General features: G+C 37.2%; 1 protein-coding gene and 1 pseudogene across 25 annotated transcripts in view; both read right to left on the bottom strand.

Annotated features, from left to right (window-relative positions):
* GRIP1 (glutamate receptor interacting protein 1) overlaps nt 1–16,303 on the bottom strand; it is a 726,295-nt gene that overhangs the window by 258,994 nt on the left and 450,998 nt on the right. The gene's annotated exons all lie outside the window — the stretch shown is intronic.
* Nucleotides 1–16,303, bottom strand: part of LOC108593164 (oxysterol-binding protein-related protein 9 pseudogene) — a 72,867-nt pseudogene that overhangs the window by 35,912 nt on the left and 20,652 nt on the right. The gene's annotated exons all lie outside the window — the stretch shown is intronic.

The following is a 16,303-nucleotide window of genomic DNA, read 5'->3' as shown; positions in this document are numbered from 1 at the left end:
ACAGAGTGCATATATATATATATATTATACACACACAATGCCTAATGTTTCTGGGCTTATCTCAAGCTAGTCTTGCTGTGAACAGTTTGAACATAAGATTGGGAGTTCTTTTGTAGAGAGATAACATGGCAACTGGAAGCAGACAGGCTTTAGATCATAAAATACGTGAAATTGGTTCCTCCATTTATTTTTGGCAAGTTACATACATCTTCTAAGCTTCAATGTTTTATCTTTCAAATTGGAATACTAATATCTAGTTTTGAAACATGCAGAAATTAACTAATATAATGTACATAATGACCTTGGTCTATAGCACAGGCTGAATATATACAGTCATGTGTAGCTTAGTAATGAAGATACTTTCTGAGAAGTGTATCATTAGGTGATTTCTTCCTTTTGTAAACATCACAGAGTATACTTACACAATCCCAGATGGTATAGCCTACTACACACCTAGGCTATGTAGTATAGCCTATTGCTCCTAGGCTACAAATCTGTAGAGCATGTGACTGTACTGAATACTGTAGGCAACTGTAACACAATAGTATTTCTGTATCTCATATCTAGGCTGGGTTCAGTGGTTCCACCTGTAATCCCAACACTTTGGGAGGCCTAGGTGGGAGGAATGCTTGAACCCAGGAGTTCCAGACAAGGCTAAGTAACATAGGAGGACCCTGGGTTTATAAAGTTTTTAAAGTGTCTGTAGTCTCAGCTACTCGGAAAGCTGTGGTGGGAGGATCGCTTGAGCCTGGGAGGTTGAGGATGCACTGAGCTGTGACTGTCACTGAACTCCAGCATCAGTGATAGAGTGAGACCCTGTCTCAAAACAAACCACAAAACAAAAATAAAAAATTTTTAAATGTCTAAATATAGAAACAGTACAAATATAATATTATAATCTTATGGAGCCACTGTCATACATGTAATTTGTTGCTGACAGAAACCTTGTTATGCAGCATACGACTGTACGATCTTCTCTGTGCCGCTTTGGCCTGGTGTGATACCATGGACCCCTTGGGAATTTGATAAATGTTAGCTGATCAAATAAAATTTGGTAGACAAAACTCATGCAAGTTTTAAAAGAATTTTCTTCATATGTTTCTATTTTATTATCAGAGAAAGATAGAACCCAAACAATAGGGAATCAGAACACTGCTGTTCACATGTAATGATTTGAATTAATTAGAGCTGAGTTCTGCAGGGCTAAAAATGGCTCCTTAAAAGCATACTTAAATAATCCCCTAAATACATGAAAAACCCATTAAGTATAAAACTTATCTTTAAAATATAATACGGTAAATCCTCCCAGAAGCATAACTTAGTCCCCTAAACCAGAACATCAGGTGGGCAAATGCCAATTATTCCATGGCATGAGGATATCATTTATTATATTACCACTTTAACAGGGCCCTGGTGGCCCTAGAACTAATGCTCCTTGTAAAGTTTTAAGTTAGAATGAGGGGAAAGATTTGCTCACCTGATCCTTTATGCATAATTACCACTAATTGCACAAATCTGGCTTGTATTTATTCCATTAAGTACCTCCAGTGATGTCATTGTGTCTGTAGCCCAGCTCTGAGATGTACTTTCTGTCTAGGCATAGAAAGTTTCCTGTATGCTACAGTTCACCTCAGAATTTTAATTAAGTGGGAAACAACTGAAAAACAAGGCCTCTACAATCTTTACATAATGTGTATGCACTGGTCTCCTTGCTTTACATGATAAATGATGACAAAGGACAGGGTGGTATCATTATCCAGTTTGGCAACAACTATGAAAAAAAAACCTTTCCAATTTCTTTCTTTAAAATTTTATTTTAAAAAATGAAATATGGCAAAAGACGAGTACTCCTGAGGATTATAAATCATCTCCCAGCTAGGAAGAGAGTTCTTGGAGAGCTGCCGCGAGCACACTGATTTGTTCTCTTTCTCTGAATCACTATTAGGGTTCAGTCACTTTTTATTGGACTTAGGTTTCTTCGGTGCAAGGATGAAATAAAATGCTTTTGCATCCTAGAGTTTAAAACACTTAAAACACAGCATTAGGTATCATCCATTTCTGGCCATAAGGTCCTCTTAGAAATCATATTTGAAGACACATCAGCATTAACTGTATTTTATTTTTTACTTTTTTTATTTTTGAGGCAGAGTTTTGCTCGTTACCCAGGTTGGAGTGCAATGGCGCCATCTTGGCTCACCGCAAACTCCGCCTCCTGGGTTCAGGCAATTCTCCTGCCTCAGCCTCCTAAGTAGCTGGGATTACAGGCACGCACCACCATGCCCAGCTAATTTTTTGTATGTTTAGTAGAGACGAGGTTTCACCTTGTTGACCAGGATGGTCTCGATCTCTTGACCTCGTGATCCACCTGCCTCGGCCTCCCAAAGTGCTGGGATTACAGGCGTGAGCCACCGCGCCCGGTCCATTAACTGTATTTTAAAGTGTTCCCTGATCTTTTCATTCTTGACATTTCAGCAGCATTACAGGAATCTTCCACTTGGCTTTGGATACACCCTGTGGGTCTGGCTTCCCACCTACCTCACTGACCACACATTCTCAGCCTCTGTTGATTCTTCTTTCCCCTTCTCCTCTTCCTTTTTCAGACATATAAATAAGGATATACCCTAGGATTCAGCCCGCTTCTTTTATGTATGCCCCTTCTTTCCTTGCTCTCTCGTCTATTTCCATGCCTTTAAATGCTAAAAGTTCTCATGTTTATATCTGCAGCCATGACCTCCCCACTGAATACCAGATTCAGGACATACAACCATCTATCTGGCATCTGCTTGAACATCTAAGAAGCATTTTAATCTTAACATGCCCCAAACAACTACCGATTCCCCAACACCCTTCCCCACACCATGGCATCCTCATCTCATTGGATACACCAAAAACCTCCGCATCCTCTCTTGCCCTTACATTCTGCCCTGAGCACATATGCAAGTTCTGTAGGCTCTTCTTAGAACATACCTCAAATCCATTCCTTCTCACCACCTACACTGTTACCACCCTGGTCGATGCCACCATCACGTCTTGCCTGTACCATTCAAGACAACCCCTGAAACTTGCTGACCTACTATGTGTGCATGATTGCTGAAGTTATCTTTTAAAACTTAAAAAAAAAAAATCACAGTACTTCCCAGCTTAAAGTTCTTCAGAGGCTACCCATTACACTTAGAATAATATCCAGACACCTGACCATGGTCTGTCTACAAGGCCATCTGTAATCTGGTCCCAACCCATCATTTTCACCTCATCTTGCATCTTTCTCCTCTTTATTCACTGCATTCCAGCTACACTGGCCTTCCTCCTGCTCCTTCAATGTGTCAAGCTCATCCTCACCTTAGAATTTTGACTAAACCTTGCTACTCCTTTTCCCTGAAATATTATTTCCTTAGGCCTTGGCATGACCTGCCTCTTCTCAATTATTCCAATCTTACTTAAATGTGATCTCTTCACCCTTGATCATCCTTTTCCAAGCCACTTCTCTTTCCCCAAGTTCCTCTCTATCCATTAACTTATTTTCTTCTCAACTCTTAGAACTATTTGAAATGTCTATGTATTTACCTATTTAATGTCTGTCTCCCTTACTAGAGTATAAACTCCACAAGAGAAGGAGCCTTGTATATTGTCTACGTGTCTTGACACATAGTTGATATTCAGTAAGTGTTTGTTGGCTAAAATTTTGAATGCATTCCTAACCTGCATACACATATAATGATGTACAGAAATCCTATACAATAAGTCAAATATGACAAGTAAGATTCTTTATAGTAATATAAAATAATAAAATCATAGAGTTCAAGGACTGGGAATGGTGTTAGAAGTTATAATGCAACCCCCTTTTTTAAAATGTTCTGATGCTCAGAGAAGGGGAGCCACTAGCAGTTCACAAAACAAGAGAGAAGTGGAGTCAAGTCTGACCAGGTCTCTGTTGCAGCTCCAAGTAGAGTTGGCTGCTCCTTATTATATATTACACCTGGGTGACTGTTAGAACTTGTTGATTATACATTACAAAGTAACTCCATTTCAGCACCAAAGTGTATATCCACTCTGCATAGCAAGTAAAAATAGGACTTTGAATCATAAATTTCATCTATCTTAAATGAATATACTAGTGTTCCTAATAAATGGCAAACACCTTAATTTCTAATTTGTTATTTTTACTTTTTGAGATAGAGTTTTACTCTTATCACCCAGGCTGGAGTGCAATGAATGGTGCAATCTTGGCTCAATTCAACCGCTGCCTCCTAGGTTCAAGTGATTCTCTTGCTTCAGCCTCCTGAGTAGCTGGGATTATAAGCGTCTGCCATCATGCCCAGCTAACGTTTTTTTTTTAAAATAGAGACAGGATTTCACCATACTGGCCAGGCTGGTCTCGAACTCCTGATCACAGGTGATCCACCTGCCTCAGCCTCCCAAAGTGCTGGGATTACAGGCATGAGCCACCCATGTCTGGCCTTAAATGGCAAACTTTTAATTAACCAGTATGCCTGCATTCAAACATAGAAGGCCTTTTTGCGGACAACTAAATGCTACATATCTCTTAAAAATACAATCAGGAAAGTTTTAACTGATGCTTACAGTTTCTCTTCATAAACATCCCTAAATATCACTTCAAGAGAATCTGTATAGCTCTGTCTTATTATCTGGGTGGCTTTAAATAAGGGACATAATTATGTATATAATGCAGCCCCCTTGGGTACCTAGGACTTTCCTGAAAATCAACAGAGATCTGGGCCACAATACATTTTTGGAATTCTTGGTATTCTTTTTTTTAAATAAAGAAATATTGAAATAGTGTTACTAAAATCAAAATATCTAAAATATTTGTATTTAATAAATTAACATGTTAACCCCAAAAAGAGTATTTTATAATTATAGCCTGTTTTAAAAATGCTTATTCTTAGTGCACTAGAGCCTCTGTGATCTACTGCAGGAACAGATAGTGTACAATTGTAAGAGGAGCGCCTACTCCTCATACCTCTGTGAGTCTCTGTGACACGTGCATGCAAATAATTTTAATGGTCTCAGTTTGAGGCTCTTGAAGGGGAGACCTGGTCAAGGGGCCCTCGGTACTCATGACAGGCCTTATGTATCTGGGTTTGTTTTTGTTTTCTATCTCCATCCAGCTGCAAGACAGCAGTGTAGGGAGAGGATGGGGGGGATGGGGAGATCTTAGCCTCAAAAAGCCAGCAAAAACGAAGTATACAAAAGTGAGGGAGGGACAGAATCTTCTCATTCTCAGAACTTTAAAACCAATCTAAACAAAACCAACTGATAACTAATGGGACCTCCTTCATCTTCTCTGAACACTGCCTCAAGTGGCTGTTTGTGATTCACAGTGACTGTGGTCTAACCCAGAACAAGGATCACCTGCTGTGACCACAGCCAAATCCTGACATGCATCTTCCAGATGTGAATGAAAACCAAATCAAAATACCCATCTACTGAATAAATCACAAGGGCCTCAGGTGTGCAGGAGCATGTTCTGAAAGGTCTATCTGTTCCTGAGAGGGAAGGTACAGGAGAAAAAAAACAAAGGTTGTTTCCACAAGAGTTAGGGAGCAACCTGACAAGCAACATGTGCAGGTGTGTGTGTGTGAGTGTGTGTGCACATGTGTAGCTGGAGGAGGTGAAAAGAGGTAGAGCCTTAGGTCCCTTTCAATTTCAGAAAATAACCTCTGTATTGGGGCCAAGAAGCAAGTGTGCTTTAATTATCCAAAAAGACTACATGTCAGGTCTGTCTGTTTACTCCACACAGTGAACCAGAAAAAAAAGATACTTGTAAGTTACTAAGATGGTGGTCTTATTCATCTTCTTTAGTGACATTATCCATCTAATAAGCTTTAGTTCTTAATTGTTTTTACAAGAATGATGTTTAATCGAAGCTAATGATATCAGCGAACTTGAATCACCACATGAATTAATTTAGCAATATGAATGCTTCATCACATTCTCTCTTTATTTCTCTCAATATTAATTAGAGAATGTAATCATTTTCCAAAGAAAGTGGAAGTTCCAGGGACGATCTGAATATCCCACCTTACTACCCATAGTGGACAGATTCCAAGAGTCTGACAGGCCACAGAGGGACTGGCTTTGGTTAGAGGTCAGTTTTTAAGATATTCCAAATCTGGGTCATTTACTTAATTTTGATTTTTACCACATCATAGCCAAAAAATATTATAAAATAGGCTTGTGATTTTAATAGAAATTCACAGAAAAAGAAATACTAATGGCTTGTGAAAGAAAAGATGTTCATTCATAAAAAATGCAAATTAAAGCCACATGAAATATCATTTTTTTTCACTTCTCAGATTAGCAAAAACCTGCAAGTTGATTAACACACATGCTTTTGAGGCCATGGGGAAACTTATTCCATACAGGTGGCAATATGATCTGATATAACCTCTAAAGAGGGCAATCTGGCAGTATTTATCAACATTATATGCATATGCCATTTGACCCAGAATTCTACTCTTGTGATTTATCTTACAGATATGTCTTCCCATGTATATACTAATTATAAATGTAATATTCATTATAGCAATTTCATAACACAATATTTGAAATAGCTCAAAACTTCATAAAGACTGGAAACAACTCAAATGTTTCTAAATAACAGATTGGCTAAATCGGATATTATGACAAAAAAAAAATCAGTAGGTATAATGATGGGCTCCTGTTGTGCCAACATGCAATGATCTCCAAAATATATTTTCAGTGAAAGCAGCAAAGTGCAGAAAAGTGTGCATATAATGCTATATCTTGCTTTAAAACAGAAAATTATAAATTTATAGTTGCTTCTATTTGCATAAAGAACATCTGGGAAAATTCTAAGAAACTAATAAAAGTGTTTTTCATTTTGTATATGAAGTAGAAACTAGCTGGCTGGGGGATATGGAAGACAGTGAATCTTTTCACCATATATCTTCTTATATGTTTTGAGCTTTGACTCGTAAGACTGTACTAGAAATTTCCTGCTTTGAATCTACCTATTCAAAAAAGTAAGTAAAAATAAAGCATGATTGATTAGTATGTCATAATTTCTGAATTTCCCAAAAACATGTTGCATATATATTACTGAATACATTTAAAATATCTTTTGCAACTTTCTTTGCCAAGAAAGTCTAGTAAATATAAGATTAACATTGAAAGACATGTACTTACTACATGTGCGTAATGAAATATGCACTAATTCATGAAGTGAATAAACTTTCCTTCACTTCATACTTGTAAAACAATTAAGAATTAAAGCTTATTGGATAGAGACTGCTGAAGAAAGGCAAACACTACCATCATCTATAGTAAAAGACAAAAAATGAGATGTTTGGTAGTTATCACGTCATCTTGGTTGGATAAAGAATATGTTTATTTATTTATTTATTGCAGGTTTTGAATACTGAGAAATTCAAACTCCTATTACTCTGTTTCTGTGTCCAAGCAGATATGAACCAAAACATTGAAAATACTCAGATAAAAATATAAACATTTCCTTCAAGCTTTTTTATTGTTGATAGTTATTTGAGGCCTTCTTTGTGTAATAAAAATGAAAAAAAAGAACCCAAGGAATCAAGATCAAGATAAGACAAAGTAAGATAAACTAAAACATACACATTAAAGTCAAATTAAACCCTGTGAATAGAGAAATAGTTTAGGAGCCATAGGGCAAGCAGCACTAAATGTAAGAGTTCTATTTCTCTTTTAAAAAGGAATCCAAAACCTATAAAAGGTACTTTTGGATGGGCACATTATTTCATAATTCATAATTTTAAAATGACACATGAGAACTAGCTACTAGATCATAGGGCCTAATGAGTATTCTGGAGTAGAGAAAATTGGACATAGGAAAGACAGCCATTATGGTAGATTTCCTTGTCCTCCACAAATTAACCATACTTAGGGACTATTTTCTTTCTTCATAGTGGCATCTGTGACAAAAATAGCAGCCCACAAGATCTGCACTCAAGGTCTACTTCAAAACTTAGAGAGGAGTAAGCTTCCAGCATTGTCATGTATCAATGGTAAAAGAAAAAAGAGGTATACATGAACATGGAAATAAAATCAATGAAGGTTACATATAGCCAATTAATTAAACTTTTTAATTTTTATCTGCCTTGTGCAAGAAATCCAAAAGGAGAAAATAAAAGAACTTGAGGGCAATTATGAAGCAAAGACCTTCTAAAAGTGGATACAAAAAAACAGATGACTAGATATTGTCCATCTAATTTTATTCTCTAATGAAAGAGCAAAAACCAAAGGAAATTCTGCATGTGGTGAGATTTTAAAGTACTGTTTAGTATTATATTGTTTTTTAGTATCAAAGGGGAAGTAAAAGTAATCTACCATTTGGGGTTGAACTTACTGCCTCTTACAGACCTCTATAAGAACAACTCTTCTTCAGAAAAAACACTTTGTAGTTTCAGTGAGACTTTACATCCATTACTTCATTTGATGAGTTGCTATCATCTATGTAATACAGATAATATATAGAGACCAAAGCTCAGAGGCATGAGCTGCCTGCTCAAGTTTGCATAGGTAGAAAGTAGTGAGGCAGAGATTCAAACCCAGTTCATGACTTCATAAATTATGTGCTCTACACATCCTGAAGAATATGAATATGTGCAAGAAATGGTACCCAGGCGTTCTCAGATTAAAATGAGTAATTCAATTCCTCTCTAGAGTGAATAAGCCAGGGCCTAAATGTATTTTTTTTGGCCGGGCGCGGTGGCTCAAGCCTGTAATCCCAGCACTTTGGGAGGCCGAGGCGGGTGGATCACGAGGTCAAGAGAACGAGACCATCCTGGTCAACATGGTGAAACCCCGTCTCTACTAAAAATACAAAAAATTAGCTGGGCATGGTGGTGCGTGCCTGTAATCCCAGCTACTTGGGAGGCTGAGGCAGGAGAATTGCCTGAACCCAGGGGGCGGAGGTTGCAGTGAGCCGAGATCGCACCATTGCACTCCAGCCTGGGCGACAGAATGAGACTCCATCTCAAAAAAAAAAAAAAAAAATACATTTTTTTTTTTTTTGAGACGGAGTTTCACTCTTGTTATCCAGGCTGGAGTGCAATGGTGCGATCTCGGCTCACTGCAACCTCCGCCCCCTGGGTTCAGGCAATTCTCCTGCCTCAGCCTCCCAAGTAGCTGGGATTACAGGCACGCACCACCATGCCCAGCTAATTTTTTGTATTTTTAGTAGAGAGGATTTTCACCATATTGGTCAGTCTGGTCTCGAACTCCTGACCTCGTGATCCACCCGCCTCGGCCTCCCAAAGTGCTGGGATTACAGGGGTAAGCCACTGCACCTAGCCTTGGCCTAAATGTATTTTGATGATCTCTGCCAATGATCTGCTGAGGGAGCTCTCAAAATTAGGTTCAATGTTAGTTATGAAGACACATAGATGCACTGCTACCAACCAGGACCTTTGATTACCTGTACCCAAAAGGACAATATAATTTTGAGCCATGAGTGGAGCAATGAATTGATTTTCCTTTGATTCAAATTCCTGAGTAGGCTTCTTTAGAACCATGGGAAAGCTTTCACTTTCACCTTCTACTTCATTATCAGGCCAATGTTAACAATAAGAGATGTTCAAAGAACAATAAACAGGGCGAAGAAGCTGGTCGGATTGATTTTACACTCCCGGTAATAGCTCTCTGAGGATACTGTGCCTTCACAAAGCCGCCAATCAGTGCTTTTTTCTTTTTCTTTTCCTTTTTTTTGTCTCCTTATGACACTCTTCCTACACCCCCCAAAGCCTCTTAATGGCCAGGTGGCAACGTGGTGCACAAGCGGCTTGTTCCTCATGACAAATTAAGGGTTGGTTGTAGATGTTCTTTTGAAGTCTGGAGGCTGGAGCATGATTATTCATTTTTCCTTTCCAAACTCCTCTAATTCACTCAGGTTTAGACTCTCCTGAATGCCAGAGGCAAAGATAATGAATAAATTTTCAGAAATTGCTGTATTTAGAAAAGTTTTAACATATTTTTGGAAAAGCGTTTTACAAATTGCAGAGTGTTTTTGTTTAAACTTTTTTTATATGATGGTAAAATAGACATAACACAAATTGTTCATTTTAACAATTTTTAAGTATTCAGTTCGGCAACTAAGTACATTCACAGTGTTGTACACCCATCACCCCTATTATCTTCAGAACTTTATCATCCCAAACTGAAACTTTGTACCAATTAAACAATAACTTTTCATTGTCCCCTTCCCAGCTCCTGGTAACCAGTATTCTACTTTCTGTCTCTATGAATTTGCCTCTTTTAGGCATCTCACATAAGGGCAGTGACATAATGTATACCCTTTTGTGGTCTGGCTTTTTCACTTAACATAATGTCCTCCAAGTGTATCCACATTACAGGATGTATCAAATCGCATTACCTTTTACTGCTGAATAATATTCCCTTGTATGTATATACCACGTTTTGTTTATTCATTCAGTCTGTTGATGGGCATTTGGCTCGTGTCCACCTTTTGGCTATTGTGAATAATGCTGCTATGAACAGTGAGATACAAGCATCTGTTTGAGTTCCTGCTTTCAATTCTTTGGGGCATATATGTAGGTGCAGAATTGCGGATCATACAGTAATTCTATGTGTAAGTGTTTAAGGAACCTTCAAACTTTTCCACAGCAGCCACACTATTTTATATTCCCTCCAGTAATGCAGAGAGGTTACAATTTCTCCACATTCCTGCTAATACTTGCTATTTTCCATTTTTTAATAGCCATCCTAATGGTTATAAAGTGCTATCTTATTATGGTTTTGATTTGCATCTCCCTAATGTCTAATATTGCTGAGCATCTTTTCTTGTGCTTATGGCCCATTTGTGTATCTTCTTTTGAGAAAGGTCTTTTCCAGTCCTTTGCCCGTCTTTGAATTGGGTTGTTTCTGATGTTGAGTTGTAAAATTCTTCATATATTTTGGATATTCTTTGTCAGATACATGATCTGCAAATATTTTCTCCCATTCCATGTGTTGCCTGTTGATTCTGTCAATAATGTCCTTTGATTTACAAATGGTTTTAATTTGGAGAAGTCCCGTTTATCAATTTTTTTCCTTTTGGTGCCTGTGCTTTTGGTGTCATAACCAAGAAATCGCTGTACTGATTCCACTTTAACCTATAATACAATTAATTTCTAAGCAGGGCCCTTGAATTATGCTAGAAGTCACTTTTGCCTCAACTAAATTCCAAACAAATACAATGTGATGGGGAGGAAAAAGAAGTAGGGATGGGTAATGGGCACAAAAATATAGTTAGAATGAGGAAGCTCTAAGCAGACCTAGTATCTGATAACAGGGTGACTACAGTCAACAATAATTTATTGTGCATTTTAAAACCAAATATAATTGGTTTGCAACACAAAAAAGATAAATGATTGGGGCAATGAATACCCCATTTACCCTAATGTGATTATTACACTTTGCATACCTGTATCAAAATATCTCATATATCCCATGAATGCATACTATGTACCTATTAAAATAAAAAAATACAATATGAGAGGCTAGAGAACAAGCATGCTGGGCAACTGAACACTGCTTCCAATTGCTGTTAAGGTCCAGACAACATGGCACAGGGTTTTCTCTGTTACCTGGTCCCTGCCTACTTTTTTAGTTTCATTTCCCCCTTGCCATCTAACTTCAACGCTCTTGAAATCTCTGTGCTCTGAAATACTCTTCATTTTCCCTATACCTGCCTTACCCATACTCATCTTTCATGCCTCAACCCAGTCATCCCTTCTTTCGAGATGTTTCCCATCGTCTGCCCCCATTTCCACCCAGCATCCATGCAGTAAAAGAGTTGACGTGCTAGCTTGAGCTCCCGTGGCACCCCCATATGTGGTTTACTACAAGATTTACTACACAGAATTACTATTTAGCTGTCTCCCTTCTAGATTATGAATTCCATGAGAACAGTGAGCATGATTTTGTTTATTACTATATCCTCAGCATCTGGAATACTTCCTGACAAATATTAGATGCTCAATAGATAACTGCTGAAAGAATGAATGAACCAGACTAATAGCCTTGCCAAAACAGTTTTCTGTTTCTAGTAGAAATTGCAAGAAATATTTTCAGGGAGAGGAATACAATTTAGAGATATAGCCTAAACCTCTCTGCTTTTCTTAATAATTTCTCTTCTATGAATATATTTCACAAGCATTTACTCAAAGCAGTATCATAAGCACTTTATAAGTATTAATTCATTTAAACTTCACAATAGCTTGATGAGGTATTCTCATCTGTGGTATTCAGGCAATGAAACAGAAGCACAGAGATGTTAAGTAACTTGGCCACCATCACATAGCTGCTAACTGGGATTATGCCTATTGAAAGTTGGTCAGGCTGTACCATCTCTTGGTGTGATGAGTTCCAACTAAATGTAAAACAATATATACTTGAACATTTCAGTCTTACAAGGATGGTCAAGTTCAGGGAATTTATGAGTTTTCTAAACTTGGCTCATATCACATTTAGATTTATGGTCTAGTTTTCTTCCTGGGAGTCCCACATTTCCTAACTGGGGCTCACATACCAGTTCCTTCCCTCTTTCGGCTTCTTCTCAGAACCTGAGCCACTTCCTCATTTCTTCTGTAGGCTCAGTTGCTGGAAGCACTGTGTATTTCAAGTGCAAGTGGACCATATTTATTTTCAGGATTAAAAACATTTCCTATTTGCTTTTTGATGTCTCTTTGGTTTTGATTTGATCAATATACTCAAACAACTATTTTAAATGACCACAGGTCATTTTAGCTGGTAGTAGCTCAGCATATCATTTTATAGGAATATTTGACTTTTTCCTTTTAAATTTATTCTTTTGGTTTCTTTCAATAAAACCAATCTTCAGCTACGTTATTATTATTGCAGTGGAGCATTTTTTTAAATACAGCTCCTTTATAATTAATTCATTAATTTGTTCATATATTTATTCAGCAATTTCAGGGTGCAAGGCACTGTGCTAGATGATGGGAATACAATTTTACCCTCTAGGAGTCAGTGTCTTTGACACCTAAACAGATTTCTACAGTTACATGGAAGTTAAACATTCCTCTGATTTTGAATATTTAAAAAACCTTGTAAGAAAACACATTATTTCAATTGGTTCCTTTTTTTCCACATGCATGTTTGCCCTCTAAAACGTCTAGATTATGTTGCATAGAGATCAGCAGCATTATTTTGGTTTGAATAATTAAACAAAATGTCTTATTTTGGAAAGCACAAAAATATGTAACAAGATGATTTACAATTTCAAGTCAAAATATTTAATAGGTTGCTATGGTTGTGAGTTAATCCCTAAAGAGAGAAAAAAATTAGAAGTAAAGTAACATTTGGAAGTAAAATAGATATATTAGAAATTCACTACTGGATAGATTACAAAATGTCTCTTGCCTCTGAATAATAAATATAATTTATTGATTCTCTCTGAATGCATTAGAGAAATAAAGCATGTAACACAATCATTTATGCTAAGTACATACAGCAAGAATTGAAATTATTCTCTGCAGCAAGTATTAGGCTGAGGGTTAATAGCATATACATTCATTTTCATACCTCTTATTCTTTTAAATATATCTCTAAGGAAAGACAGTCGTTATTTGGCTTTCTCCATGTGAAACTTCCCATGTAGTATAGCACATCTGTAAAAGATGTGTGAAAAGTACATTTTTCTTCCAGGATTTTCATTCATCATAAATTATTTCATTTAGCATGAACAACATTTCCAATTTAACTTGTTCCAGAGATTGTAATACTTGCAGCTAATTTCCAACAAAACACTTAGAAATGGCTCAAAGTAAAAACCCATTACTAGTTTTTGCCATGTTTTAAAATGCCAAATGCAAATTAAAACCAAGGCAAGACTATATTTTAATTTTAGATAATGTATTTCAGTTCCTTTTCCAGAAAAAAAAAATACTTTGGCGTAGGCGGTAAGCTTGTAATGTCATTCTTTCTTTAAAACACAAGGCAGAAAGGTCTCAGGAAGGAAGAGACATATGATATTATCTGTCATGACCTTATACTTATGAATCTGAATACAGATCTGGAGACAGGTCTTCTAATGACCAGATGGACTACCATGTTATTTAAGTTGCATATATTATAATACTTTCCTTTTTTCTTAACCAATGTAATTCACATCTTATCATTTATACTATGGTCTTGCTTTGATTATGGATGGTGTACATTATGTTTTCCCCAAACTGAACTGACTCTCTGATCCAGGTTATGCATCCCACTTGCATATAAACAAATTTTTACATATGTACTTTCCCATATGAATAGATGACCAGTAGATCTTATAATACATTTATCTGAGAATTTATAGTGCTTTAAGTTACTACATCAATTTTTAAAAGACTCAATAACGTAATATAATATTTACACATTTACATTGAAATATAGCCATTTATACTATTACATGAAATATTATGGTGAATATAAGTGATTTTTAAAATTGTAATTACTTTCTGACAGAGGCATAAAATGAAGAAATTCAAAATGATGGAATTAACCTTGAAATTTGAGCCCATTAAGTGTTAGAGTTTAATGGGGAATGTCACTGAAGTGGAAAAATTATGCAAACGTAAATTTTAAATGGAGCTTCCAAAAAGGAGCAATTTTAAGATAGTCTAGTAAACGTGAGGGGTTGGGATTACTTAGATGAGAAGTTTGATAAAAATATATGTAGAATAAAGAGTATATAGAGACATTTGCAAGTTTCCTCACATATAGCATTTAATAAAATATTTATTTTATACCTACTAAGAATTTCGGGTCAGAGCTCCAGAGTGGGAGAGAGGAAGCACTATCAGAAAGAGAATGCCTCTCTGTGGGTGTGACATGGGCTGAGACTCAAATGAGAAGAAGGAACCAGCCCACCTCTGGGTGCAGGGAGGGTACTCCAGGCAGAGGGAAGAACGAGTATACCAGTCTCAAAGACACATTAAAAGTATATTTATTTTCCACTTTGGGAAGCCAACGCAGGCAGATCACCTGAGATCAGGAGTTTAACACCAGTCTGGCCAACATGACGAAACCCTGTCTCTACCCAAAATAAAATAATAATAATAATAATAGCAGCCAGCTATCGTGGTGTGCACCTATGCTCCCAGCTACTCAGGAGGCTGAGGTAGGTGGACTGCTCGAGCCTAGGAGGCAAAAGTTGCAATGAGCTGAGATTGTACCACTGCACTCCAGCCTGGGAGATAGAGTAAGACCCCATCTCAAAAAAAAAAAAAGTATTTTTAAAAACGATATGCTAAAAGAGTCAAAGAAAAGTTCAATTAAAAATCAATTTTTTCATAACTAAAGAATATGTCATCTTCTGAATATAAATACTATGTATGCACAACATATAGTATTTCTCTAGAGAAAACTGAGAAAACATTTCTTAAATGTTTTGAATATAAACCAGCAGTAGAAGGAGTATCTGGATAACCTGTATTCTGAAAGCATTTGCTCACAGTTTACCCTGATAAATGTGCTCTGTCCTTATTTTCTCCTGGCCTCTCTTTCTGCCAGTGTCTCATGTTCTTTCCCCATCCCCAGTAAGCTGGGGAAGGTGAGAAGGCCTTACTGTCTCAATTAAAAAGAGGTGTAGTCAGCGTCACCACTCCATATTTCACAGTTCTGGGCAGGAGCATAGAATCCTGATGAGAAAGAGTCCTGCCTCTTTCTGCAGAGATGACTCTGCAGGTGTCAAGAAGAAAGGGCAGTGAGCCAGGACAAACGGAAACTTGGCACTGATGCTATTTTGCCAGGATTCATGCTCTCCTGCTCTCTGACCATCCCTGCATGGTCCAAGTAATTCATTTGCATGAACATTAAGCTCCAAATGTCATTGTACACTGTGCTTTCCCATTTTCTAACCACAGGTGCTTACAGATCAGGCAGTTGCTTAACCTGCCACTGGCTGCTGGGCCATCATCTGTCCTACAGTGCATTATGACAGCTGCACTCATTCCTCTGATGAAGAATATTTAGGTGTTCTTTCTCATCAGTTAAGGTAGCTCATGCTCACTTTACAAAGACTATATTACTATTGGCTCTTCATCCGATGATTTCTTTGTGGTAGATTCTAGTGTCTATCCTCAAGATGTTGTTTCTGCACTGGTAAGGAGACTGCAATCCTGAAATTCAACACAACAGCTGAGTCTACCAACTCTCTGGGAGGACTACCAAACAGACTCTTAATGATTTCCCTGATTCTTCTTCATTTCATCAGAGCTCAGTTTGCAAAACAAAGTAAAAGTGTCAGTTCACTCGCTCATTCACTTATTAATTCAGCATC

This window comes from Callithrix jacchus, chromosome 9, assembly GCF_049354715.1.
Source record: "Callithrix jacchus isolate 240 chromosome 9, calJac240_pri, whole genome shotgun sequence".
NCBI classification, from domain to species: domain Eukaryota; kingdom Metazoa; phylum Chordata; class Mammalia; order Primates; family Cebidae; genus Callithrix; species Callithrix jacchus.
The sequence above is the reverse complement of the archived record's forward strand: the minus strand, read 5'-3'. Positions and strand labels throughout refer to the sequence as shown.